Here is a 12336-nt window from a genome sequence, read left to right as displayed (position 1 = left end):
AGTTGGATGATTGGATGTTTGACCTTAATATATATATATATATATATATTTGGTTTGGTTAAATTTTCTTATTTTTGCATCATTACACATATATGACCAATTATGCCATTTCACATTTGATTATGAATATTGTTTTATGAAAACTAATGGCTAATCTCTCTTTTGATCTTTGATCTTAGCAGCTTAAGCTATATATATATATATATTTAATCAATTGGCTATGTTTTTCAAAACCTTGTTTAGAACGTTTTAAAGTCTTTTTGATTTAACAAAAAAGGGGGAGAAGTGTAAAAGTGTTAAAGGGGAGAAGTGTTGTTAAAGGGGAGAAGTGTTAGATTAAGGGGGAGTAATTTTTCAAAATCTTAAAATTACACACATGTTTTGTTATATCAAAAAGGGGGAGATTGTTGAAAACATTTTGATTTTTCAATATAACAAATTAAGTATAAATGAAATTAAAGATTTTACAAATGATTTTCTAAGTATATTCGATTTAATTACTCGAATATCAAATTATTACTCCAAGTCTTCAAGATCAATTTCAAACCTTCCTAAATGTGTAAAATTGTGTTTTATAGTTAACATATTTTTGAAACAATTTTCACAAAGTATTTTGAACCAAAATCAAGCCTAAAATCAATTTTCAAAGTAATGCACCGATGCACCAATCCATGCATCGATGCACCATGGAATAAATTGAACATCGAATGCATTTCATGTATCAATGCATATACTATGCATCGATGCACTCAGGCTATTTTGAAATATCGAATGCATTTTATGCATCGATGCACTCTTAGTGCACCAATGCACTAAGGGTCCAACGGTCAAAATATTTGAATTTTACACTTGATGCACCGATGCACCTTGGGTATGCATCGATGCACTGGCGCTCACAATTGATTTAATTAATTGTTTTCACACTTACATGGATCTATTGACTCCACTAATCATCCCCAACGTTCAGAATCATTTGAAGGAGTATTTAAACAAGATAAGAAGCTATTGATCAATAACAAGAAATTACAAGAAACAAGAATCAAGAAAGAATCAAAGAGAAAGCATCAAACCTCAAGTTTGAGCATTTCAAGCCTATTTTTCATTCAAAATTCATTTTACTTTCAAGAACAGTACTTGTACTCAATTGTATTCATTTTTTAGTGTTCTTTTCTTTGTTCTAGAATTGTGCAAACAATCTACCTTGTAAGGATTTCCTTGTAAGTTTGCAAATTTGTAATCTTCTCTTTGAGAAATAGTGTTATCAAGAATTGGGGTATATTCTTGAGGGAGTTGTAAGGTTATCTCTTTGGCCTCAAAAGAAATAAAAAAATTAGTGAATTTGTTGGAAAATCCTTAGTGTGGATAGTTAAGGTAGTGGACGTAAACTTTGGTTAAGAAAATCGAACCACTCTAAATCCATGTGTAAATCTTTTCAATTTTCTGCAAAAGCTTCCACTAACTTTTTAATTGCCAATTCACCACCCTCTTGGCCAATTCCATCGATCGATTAACTTAACAATCATCTTTGAGTCTGTTTTCTTGGAAACAAAATTTTGTCTCTTTTGAGACATTTTCTTTTGAAAAAAAAATCTTTGAGTATGTTTCACTTGAAACGAAACAAAAAAAATCTTTGAGTATGTTTCACTTGAAACAAAATGAAAAAAAACTTTGAGTCTGTTTCTTTGGTAACAAAATTTTGTCTCTTTTGAGACAGTTTCTTCTGAAAAATCTTTGAGTCTGTTTCTTTTGAAACAAAATTTTGTCTCCCTTGAGACAATATATTTGATTTTGTTTTTCTTGAAACAAAAGTCTTTGAGTATATTTCTATTAAAACAAAATAATCTTTGAGTCGTTTCCTTTGAAACAAAATTTTGTCTCTCTTGAGACAATTTCTCTTAACAAAATCATATTTGAGTATATTTCCCTTGAAAAATTATAACTAAAGATGGTATGTCGTCCTCATCACGTAGGAATCGTGTCATCCCCTACCAGACCTCCTCATCACATAGGAGCTGAACCACCCTTAGATAATCAGTCGTCCTCATCACATAGAAACTGTGTTATCATCCCTATAGATGGTCTTCCATCCTCATCAGGTAGGAATCGTGCCATCCCCCGACCAGACCTCCTCATCAAGTAGGAGCCGCGTCAACCTTAGATAACCTGTCGTCCTCATCACGTAGGAACGGTGTTATCATTCTTAAGGATAGCCTGCCGTCCTCATCACATAGCAACCGTGTCATCCCCGACCAGACCTCCTCATCACGTTGGAGTCGTGTCACCCTTAGATAACCAGCTGTCCTAATAACGTAGGAACCGGGTTATCACCCTTCCTAAAGATGGCCATAACTCTTCATCACGTATGAGCCGTGTCATCCACTGACCTGATCTCCTCATCACGTAGGAGCCGTGTCACCCTTAGACATCCAGACCTCTTCGTCACATATGAGCAATGTCGTCCCCACAAATAAACCTATCCATTTTCTAAATCAAAAAAAAGAGAACCAGACAAAAACGTGTTGTCTTGTCATCTTTTCCCTATTATTGTTAACACAAGATTGAGCAAAGAGGGGCACTTGTAGACACCCATTTTTGTCCGTGTCTTTTTATTTTATTTATTTTATATTTTATCTATAATTATTATTATTATTATTATTATTATTATTATTATTATTATTATTATTATTATTATTATTATTATTATTATTATTATGTTAACATCTATTACATATTTTTGTAGGCTTAAACCCGAGCCCAACAGATACAAACCCAAAAAGCCTAACCCATTTACAAGTTCAAGCCCAAACCCGAGAGCCCAGTACAAATAGCCCAATAACCCAAAGCCAGCAGCTGATCCAACCTAGTTTTGGCATTCAACCCGCAGCCCACCCGATTCTGACCCTAACAGGTATAATACCCCTATATAGATTATGGTTTCCAAATATATTAGAGTCACCTCCGCTTGGCCTTCCAACTACAAGCTGGCGTGTGCACATTACCACCCTACTCTTGAGCTGTGTGAGCCGCCACTGTCTACTTCCTGAGCCACCTCCGAGCATCTTCTGAATCATTTCTATCATCCATACTAACATGCATCCATCAGGAAACATATCAGTCAGAAGAAACATAAAGCAAATCTAAACAAAATCCTATCTAGTTAATCAACAGAGATAGGATATTATTATCCTATCTCCTCGACTGCAGGGATAAGAGGACATGTAATAAAAAAAAGAACCAATTTTAGAGGGATGAGAAAAATATACAGAAAGGGGGATCTAGGGGAGCAATAGAATGAAGAGGGTTTTTGGAGATAGTATTCGGTGAAAAAAACAAGAGAGGTTCGAACAAAGAAAAAATAAATAAAAAGAAAAATCTTTCAAACTAAAAAAACATACATTTGAGGGAGATTTGACCATTAGTGGCTTCACCGGAACTGTGGAACCCATATCCTAAGGTAAGGGTTTCATTTTTAGATTTTGTTTTGTGGAGGGGGCTCTGTTTTTGTTTGGTGTTAGAGAAAGGCAGAGGAGATGAGAGAGCAAATGTTGAGGGTTTATTAGGGGTTCAGTTAGCCATGTCATCACCGTCGCTTCACGGCGACCGTGGCTTTCTCCCTATGGCAGTGGAACGAAGGAAATGGGAGGGAAATTTTGAGAGATTTTATCTCTCTCTCGGGCTGAAACATAACAAAAGAGGGAAATGGAGTTGAATGGTCTATTGGAGTGAAATTTTAGGTATTTATTTTGCCTACAAGGCGATGTCGTTTAAAATCTGCTTTAATCCTTTTCCTTTTGTAATATCACCCGTGTTTTTCAATTATTTAAGAATAATAGCACGTTTGATCCCTATTCTTTGTAATCTTATTGTTTAATCATCAATGATTTTTTTTATTTCATTTTGTTTTTAGTTCCTATTTTATTTTTGTTGCAACTTTGTCCCCATTTATTTATTTATTTGTGTGTGAATATATTTGGATCCAAGCTATTGTATTTTAGTTCATACATGTTTAAGCAACATAAGTTGTGTTTGTTTCATTTTAGTCATCATATTTAGTGTGTTTGGGGTAATTGCAATATAAATCCTTGTTCATGTGATTTATTATTTTAGTTAGTAATGAAGTTTTGTGTTGTTCTGTTTCAAACTTCTATTTTTCAGTGTTTACATTTAAGTAACCTATTCACGTATTATGTTATATTTTCTATTATTTTAATTTGACCCAAAAGGTTATGTTATTTCTATTTTGATCACTATTTTAATATGAATATATTTAGGTATAATTACTATTTGCCCTTTCATGATTTTGTTTAATTTATTTTAGTCCTTAATGTTATTATTTTCATTTCCAGTACCTTATTTGTTTAATATATGCAATTATGACTTTGGTTTGTTTGTAATTTTATTTTGATCCTTTAATTTTCTGTTAATTCTATTTAAGTCCGAATGTACTTATTCTTGTTGATCATTATTTGGTCAGTAATGTTTTCTTGTTTGTGATTTAGTACCTTATTTCTGTGCACATTGGTATTATTGATTCCACCTTATTTTTTATATTTCATTTTGCTTTCTAAAATATGTAAATATGAAAATTTCATTGTGAGGGAAATCTACGAAGACATCTCCTAACTACAAGGCAAGGTGTCTTTTCGAGGATTTTTCGCATAAATGTTTGTTTTGTATTCGATAATTTTCTTTGTTCCAAGTTTATTTATTTTGATTATTTTTCACCTCTTTTCACTTTTATTTTTTTTATTTTATTTTATCTCTGTGAAAATTGCGAAATAACGTCTTTTGTGAGGAGAATATATGGGAAAGTCTCCTAACTACACATGAAGTGCATTCCCGAAGATTGTTCACACAAAAGTGTATTCGTTATCCGAAAATTGACACTTTTTGAATAAAGTCAAATGAATAGAAGGATCGTAATTTAAATATATTTTCAAGTTCGTAATTTCTAATATTTAAACACCGTATAATCGTTTAGGTACCAAAATTTAGGCGTTGTGGTGGTGCTCACCCTTCCCTACATATAATCTACTCCCAAACTCTTAAAAATGAATTTTTGGTAAAGCTTAGACAATTTTTCTTCTTTTAAGGTTTTTGACCTACCTAACTTAAAGGTTGGTGGCGACTCCAAAATCAAATTGTTTTCAAAATCATATTTCATCGCTTTCGCCGAAACTAATTTTTTTTAAGTCTAACGGGACCCCGGAGAAACGTTATGACACACTGGAAGGAAATTATCAAGACTGAACAAACTTTCAGATTTGCATAATTTGAAGAAATGCTGATAAATTATCAGAATGACAAGAAGACATCAAAGTTTCATATTTGCATAATTCGAAGAAATGCTCGTCACAATCACTGACCCTAAAGGTATGATCTATAAATTTTTATTGATAGAATCGAGATAGGGGATTAATTCTTAATAGTAAGGAGGTCTAATCGAACTTACTTTCATGATTCAACGATTTTTGGAAGTGAATGATCACTTTTCTTCTACTAAGGTTCAATTGGATGATCGCGATTCAGATCCAAAATCTTAGAAATCAACTTCTTATTATCAGAGTGATATGAGTATTTCATCTTTGTTGCGCACTCTGATATCCAAAACATGGAATCCTATTCTCAAGAACCACTTGTCGCTTGTCGAAATTGCAAGTTTGTAATTCGACACACATCATATCCTTTGCATACTAATCTCTCATTTTAACATTACTACATCACTCTTAACAAGTTTATCTTAACATTTTATTCGCTAACTCAGAAAAACTTCCTTAGCTTATTCTACGAAAAGAAAATAGGTTCATCACATGAATCATTCATTACACATTTGAAAAATTGATTTATCGCACTCATCAAAGTTGACATGCTCGATTTTTTTACCCCAAAAATTCTCTTACAAGATTAATATTTGTTACACTTATTAATCAAGGCTAACACGTTAACTTACAACGATGGACGAACAAAATCAGAATCTTAGTCTGCAAATATACTTTGCAAATTTTAAGGGCATGAAGGACTTGACCAAGTTAATCTAGAACCGGTTAAACTCTGGCACAAATACCCATAAATTTAACACCCTAATCCCAACGATTTGAATATCAAAGAATCACCGAAGTGACTAACTAATTTTCATTTTTTAAACCACTTGTTTGATATTTGAAAATATAACAAGTTATAAAAGCGGAACTCTTTTATTTGAAATCAAAATATATAAATAAATAATTTACAACTGACTCGAACAAAATTCACAACCTCTACATGGTCACTCAAGTCCTTATCGTTGTACTAGCCACTAAGACTCTTCCATTGACATCGTTATCGTATCGCGACCTACGAAACTTATAACCCGAAGTTGTAATAATTTAGAAGGCTGAGCTATTTAGCTCAGTGAGTACACATCTACTCTACTTTATTTCATAAGGTTCATAAACATAAACATGTAGATCGAATATAAACATAAAGGTATCGAGTGTAACATAAGTCTTCCCTAACTAGTCATTGAGGCTCAAAGTATTTCTTCTAGCCTAAGAAGTATCATATGACTTAAGCTTATAACCATTTTTCTAATAGTAGTCTATAGTACATAAACCCATTTAGCCTCAAGTGCTAAAATCAATAATAACATAATGGATCACACGATCGAAAGTGACGTAAATAATACATATATTCGGTATCACACAACGTCAAATATATAGTATATAATGTACATCTTACTTTGGAGCGGAATAACTCTTGAACTCACGTCACTTCTGGGCTTGTTAATATTATTAACAAGATGAATTTAGTGAGCACAAAATTTTAGTTAGATGTTTACAAATTATTTCGCAGACCGAAGGAAATATTACAAACAATAACATATATGTAAAATCACGTATCATATCAGAAATGTGGTCATAAATAAATATCATATTATATATATATATATATAAAAGATAGGTTGCATATACATCAAATATTGGGTATACGGATAGTCCCACGCCAGTAAGGTCATTTGGTCATAAAATCAAGTGTCCGTATTATTTTTTTCGATCTTCACTAAGGTTATTCAATATAATAGTGTTCATAAAGCTGTGTATAGTAATACATTCTATTACAATCACATACATAATTTCAGAGTTTACAGAAAAAGCATACAATTAATATTGATGTTGTCAACTACTTGACTAAATTATAAAATTTAAAAGCAAACAAATGTTAACTTAGTCCTACAAAATATTTGAGGACTAACATGATTAATATCTTGTCACCTGTCACATAAGGAATAATCTATTGCCACCTAGACCACAGAACATATTATTATCTCCTATGTCAACCATGGAGATCCAAACTATTTACCCTTTTGTGTTATCCATGTTTCCTTTTCATTTTATTCAGTTAACCATATAGGGGCATTTTCTTAATTTTCTCAAATCGAGTTATTATAACCATTTTCACTACTGTAAATATTTTAACTATTTTTCTATACAAGAGAATTCAATTATTTCATTCTTCCAGGATTTACAAAACCTATAGCCTATAAAGGTATTTTAGTCATTTTACCTACTCGAGGGTATTCCAGACTTTCACTAAAGTTTAGCAGGTAATTACTAATGTTTCACAACATTCCTTATAGTCTTATGCCTTCAAAGGTATCTTTCGGATCATTGAAAGGCACTGTTCACAATTTGGTAATTTTACTCGCTCTCTATAGCACATCATGCATACATAAAGAACATGAAAAGTATCGAAAATAATGAAACACTGCAGAGTTCGAGTGGAACACACCTTAATTTATAAAATTGGAGCTTACCGATATTATATATGAGCTTCTAGTCTTTTTCCCACGACATTAGTGATTCATGATAGGAACACGACTCTCGAATAAGTTCTCTCAACATAAAATATAACTCATTAAAATATATTTAACAATTGAGGGACTCAATTGAAAAAATTGAAGACTTAAGGGCCAAGCTAATATTTGACTAATGAAATTAAGGACTACAACAGAATAATTAAGAATATTAGGCCACAATTAAAAGCTCAATTGCAAAATTATTGGTCAAAATGAATTGTGAAATAAATAGGAGGGACAGAAGTGCAAATACCCGTTTACAAGGAAAACAGGCGGGTCTCCCAATATTGCGCAGTTTCAATCCTTAATTTTCCCTTCCAAAACTACACCATTTTGGAGGGTATTTAAACCCATTTCTAAACACTACAGTAAAATAGGTTATAGCGGCATTTATAACGGCGTTTTTAGAATAAATGTCGGTAAAGAGACTTACTATAGCGGCGTTTTAATACAAACGCCGCTATAGAACGAGTCTATAGCGGCGTTTGTATAAAAATGCCAGTAAAGACTGTAATTTAGTGGCCTTTTTGTACAAACACCATTATAGTACTAGTCTTTACCCGCATTTTTATACAAACGCCACTATAGACTCGTTCTATAGCGGCGTTTGTATAAAAACGCCGCTAAATAATTTACTTTAGTGGCATTTTTATACAAGCGCCGCGAAAGACTATAATTTAGTGGCGTTTTTATACAAACACCGCTATAGTACGAGTCTTTAGCGGCGTTTTTTATACAAACGCCGCTAAAGACTCGTACTATACATGGGTTTTTATATAAATGCCGCAAAATAATATATTTTAGTTGTTTTTTAAGCACAAACACCGCCAAATACTCGTACTTTAGTGGCATTTTAAGCACAAACGCCACTAAATACTCGTACTTTTTAATCCGTACAAATGAAACTTTTTAATAAGAATTTTTTAATCATCTCCTCAACAATGCAACATTTGCATACTCCATCCCAAAACCCTAACGCTCCGAGACTAGCAGACCCACTCACTGATTTACTGGCGAAAAGAAATACCCGACGTCTCATCAGATTCTGGCAGAGGTGCTTTAGTTCCGATTTGTACAGATTCCTAGGGTTCGACGGTGTATCCCCTCCGCCATTGCCTCAAGTCTCCAATCTCTAGGATCTTCGTCTCATGGTCACGCGACCACTACCTTCGGGTCTCGGTTTTCACCACTCCTTCCTCCGTTGAAGACGATGTAGGAGGAAAAATAGTGGAAGTGAAGCTCAGCGGCAGAGACGGCGAAGTCAGTGATGCTCATTGGTGGAGGGTCGCCTACGGTTCGGTCTCTCCTTTTTCTCTACTCCAAATCAGAAAAAACGTCGTCTCTAGCTTGTCAAAAATATCAATGAATTCCTCACCTTACGATGTTGACTGGTAATTAGTTTTCAAATTTTCATTTTTATTAAAATATATTTGGAGTTTATTTTCTTTTGTTATGAAAAATATTGAATTTGTTGTGTTCAGGTGGGATTACATAATGGAGTACGGAAAAGACATAAATACCCTTCTTGGTGGTCAGAAATCAGATTCAGTTATGGTTATCGACTACCCAAAGTCAGTTATATTGGTAATTTCCTCTTCTTTTCTTCGTTTATTTTGTACCAGACATTTTGGCTCTGTTTGGTATGAAGAATGGAAAGGAGGGAGAAGGGAGAATGTGTTAATCTAATGGTTAAGCTTGAAGGTTTTAATCTAATGGTAATTTCATTTAATTTCAAGTTTCCCTTTTTTCCCCTCAAAAAGGAGAGGAGCAAACTAGTTTAAAGTCTGCGTGGGAGCTATTGGAAATGTTTTATGCTGAAAAGCCATCTCATTCATGGTTACCTGAACGCCTTATTGATCGGTTAGCTGTAAATCCCTTTCCTTTTTTAACTATATCCATTAAGTGTTACATTGTGTTGGTTTTAAAGATTTTTGTTTACTAATAACCAATTTGTGTCTTGGCAGAACTACAACAACCTTTTCTCAGGAACATACCCAACAGTGCACGCAAAGATTGTTGATTTTCAAAAAGAACTTGTAAACTTGCAGGTCCTGAAATAATTAACCTTCTATTTTCCTTATGAAGTTAACTTCTTTGTATGGTACTAACACAGTTCTAGAGTTTATGCTTGTGAGTTGTTTGACTGATTTGTAATCTTCTGTATTCATCTAAGATGGTGTTATTTAATCAGTTTATTGAATGAAGGTTGTGGAGAATAATTCCAAATACTGGGAAGTTATGTCATTAGCACTTGCTGTGGGTTGGCTAGATATCGTGGTATGTGTCTGATATACTAATGTGGTTTTATAGCTTAATAAAATTATGAAAGCATGTTAGGTTATTTTTTTAGTGGAATTTTATGATTGGATGCAGTTTTATATTTTTCACATGCAGGTTAAAATATTGCGCTTGCATGGATCTTATCAATTAGATCAACTCAGCAATCGCGAGGTTGGTAAGAGATTAATTATTATGCATTGCATCCAAAAGATGTAGCTCTATTTACCTTTAGTTTCATTGAATTATTTTTATAGTTAAGAGGTTCGTGCAAGTCTTTGTTCAGTTATTTGACCAAAATGTGTTTTAACTTGGAAACGATTGATGTTATTATGCTAGTTCTGTTTTTGGTTGTTTCAACTAAGTAGTTCCATATCTTCTTTGCATTGCCATCCGTCAAGCTTTTCACCTATTCACTTTTTTGAAGGTGTTCTAGTTTCGGTGTGCTCACCAGCAGACTCATGAGGGTTTGAGAAGTATGTTAAAAATAATGTTGGGTAATGCTAATAGTCTCTGCTCTGCAACATGCCATTGGATAGAATTGTATATTTCTCACTTGTTATACATCAGACCATTCACAGTGGTATGTATTTTCCTTGTATTACATATCTCGTTTATTTATTTTCTTCTGCTAGGGGTTAGAAAGCATGTACAATTTGGCACAGAAAAACATTCAATTGAACCCAATGGCCTATGCACATAAGTTGATGGGGCTTATAATTGAAATTCTTGGGGAAAATACTGAGGTGACAAATGGGAATAAAATATTAATTTACAATCTCCGTTAAATTCTCTTTTTGCTTCCTTATCTTTAAGTTAGATTGTGCTTTTGTCTGTTCTCAAGTTGTTTTAGCAAAATGCTTGAAAGGATTTTGTCCTTGGTAAGCTGTCATATTTCCATTTTTATATCTTTCTGTTTGTTAGGAATGTAGTTTTGGAGCCTTTTTCTGGGTGCTATTGATTTAAAATATGTTTGGTCCGATAAGCTGTTAGAAGTTATCATGAAATTCAAGCTTGGATGTTTTTACACAATTATTAAGATCTATCTCTATATTTTGCTTATCATCATGATGGTTGCGCATGCCATAGAGTTGTTGACTGCTGGGACTGACCATGCAGAAATGTGTTGTTAACTTTTTTAACGTAAGATATAATGGATTTTAGTTGTTGAAGAAATGTGTTGTTAACTTTTTTAACGTAAGATATAATGGATTTTCATATAAACTGATGATTTATTTGGATATGAAGCTAGAGATCGGGTTTGCATTGCCATGGATGGGGCCTTTTCAAGTGGCATGCCAATTGAGTAAGACCTCATGAAGAAAAATATCTATGCAAGAAATGACAGGACAATACTAGCTCTGCATCATTGTTTTCCCATATAAACTGGATTTATCTCTTTGAATTTAAGCGCCTCATTGTGACGAAGAGTAGTGAAGAATGTGTAAGATTAGAAGCAAAATATCTTAGATATTATTGCTTATTATAGTTAATAATGTTGAACTACATTATATTTTACGTTAATGTAAACTTTGATCTATTATTATGGATTTCAATTTTCTTGTTATGGATTTTAAGTTTGTTGGTATATATGTCAAGTTTATTGGAAAATTCTACAGGTTAAATTTGGGTAATAAAATAGTAGAAAACAACATTTGACAAATTAGTTTTAATTTGCAAAATCAATTTCTCTTAGCTATAAAGAGGTAATTAGCAGCGTTTGTATCTTAAAACGCCGATGTAGATATAACATTTTACGGCGTTTGTTCTAAAAAACACATCTATATACCAGATCTTTTGCGGCGTTTGTGGGAAAAACGCCGTAAAATCTCAAGACATATTTCGGTGTTTGTGTCAAAACGCCGCTAAATCTCAATACCTATTGCGGCGTTTGTGGGAAAACTCCACTAAATCTCAACACCTATTGCGGCGTTTTTGGGAAAAACGCCGCTAAATCTCCACACCTATTACGGCGTTTGTTGGTAAAACGCCGCTAAATATCAACACCTATTGCAGTGTTAGTTGGACAAACGTCGCTATATATCGTTACCTATTGCAGTGTTTTTTGTTGCCAAACGCCGCAAACTTTAGCGGCGCTATTTTCAGCGGCACTTTTTGCGGCGTTCGTCATAGTGCCGCATGTGTTTTTTGCGGCGCTTAAAAACGCCGCTATAGCTAAAAAAACGCCGTAAATGTAAAGTTTTGTTGTAGTGAAACCTTTTTTC

The 12336-nt window shown here is 33.4% G+C and overlaps 1 pseudogene; it reads left to right on the top strand.

Annotated features, from left to right (window-relative positions):
* LOC120196557 overlaps positions 1-10479 on the top strand; it is a 45870-nt pseudogene extending 35391 nt beyond the window's left edge.
* The last annotated feature ends 1857 nt before the right edge of the window (positions 10480-12336 follow it).

Source organism: Hibiscus syriacus, unplaced genomic scaffold (genome assembly GCF_006381635.1).
Source record: "Hibiscus syriacus cultivar Baekdansim isolate YM2019G1 unplaced genomic scaffold, ASM638163v2 tig00117034_pilon, whole genome shotgun sequence".
In the NCBI taxonomy this organism is placed as follows: Eukaryota; Viridiplantae; Streptophyta; class Magnoliopsida; order Malvales; family Malvaceae; genus Hibiscus; species Hibiscus syriacus.
Note: the sequence above shows the minus strand (reverse complement) of the source record. Positions and strands in the feature narration are given on the sequence as shown.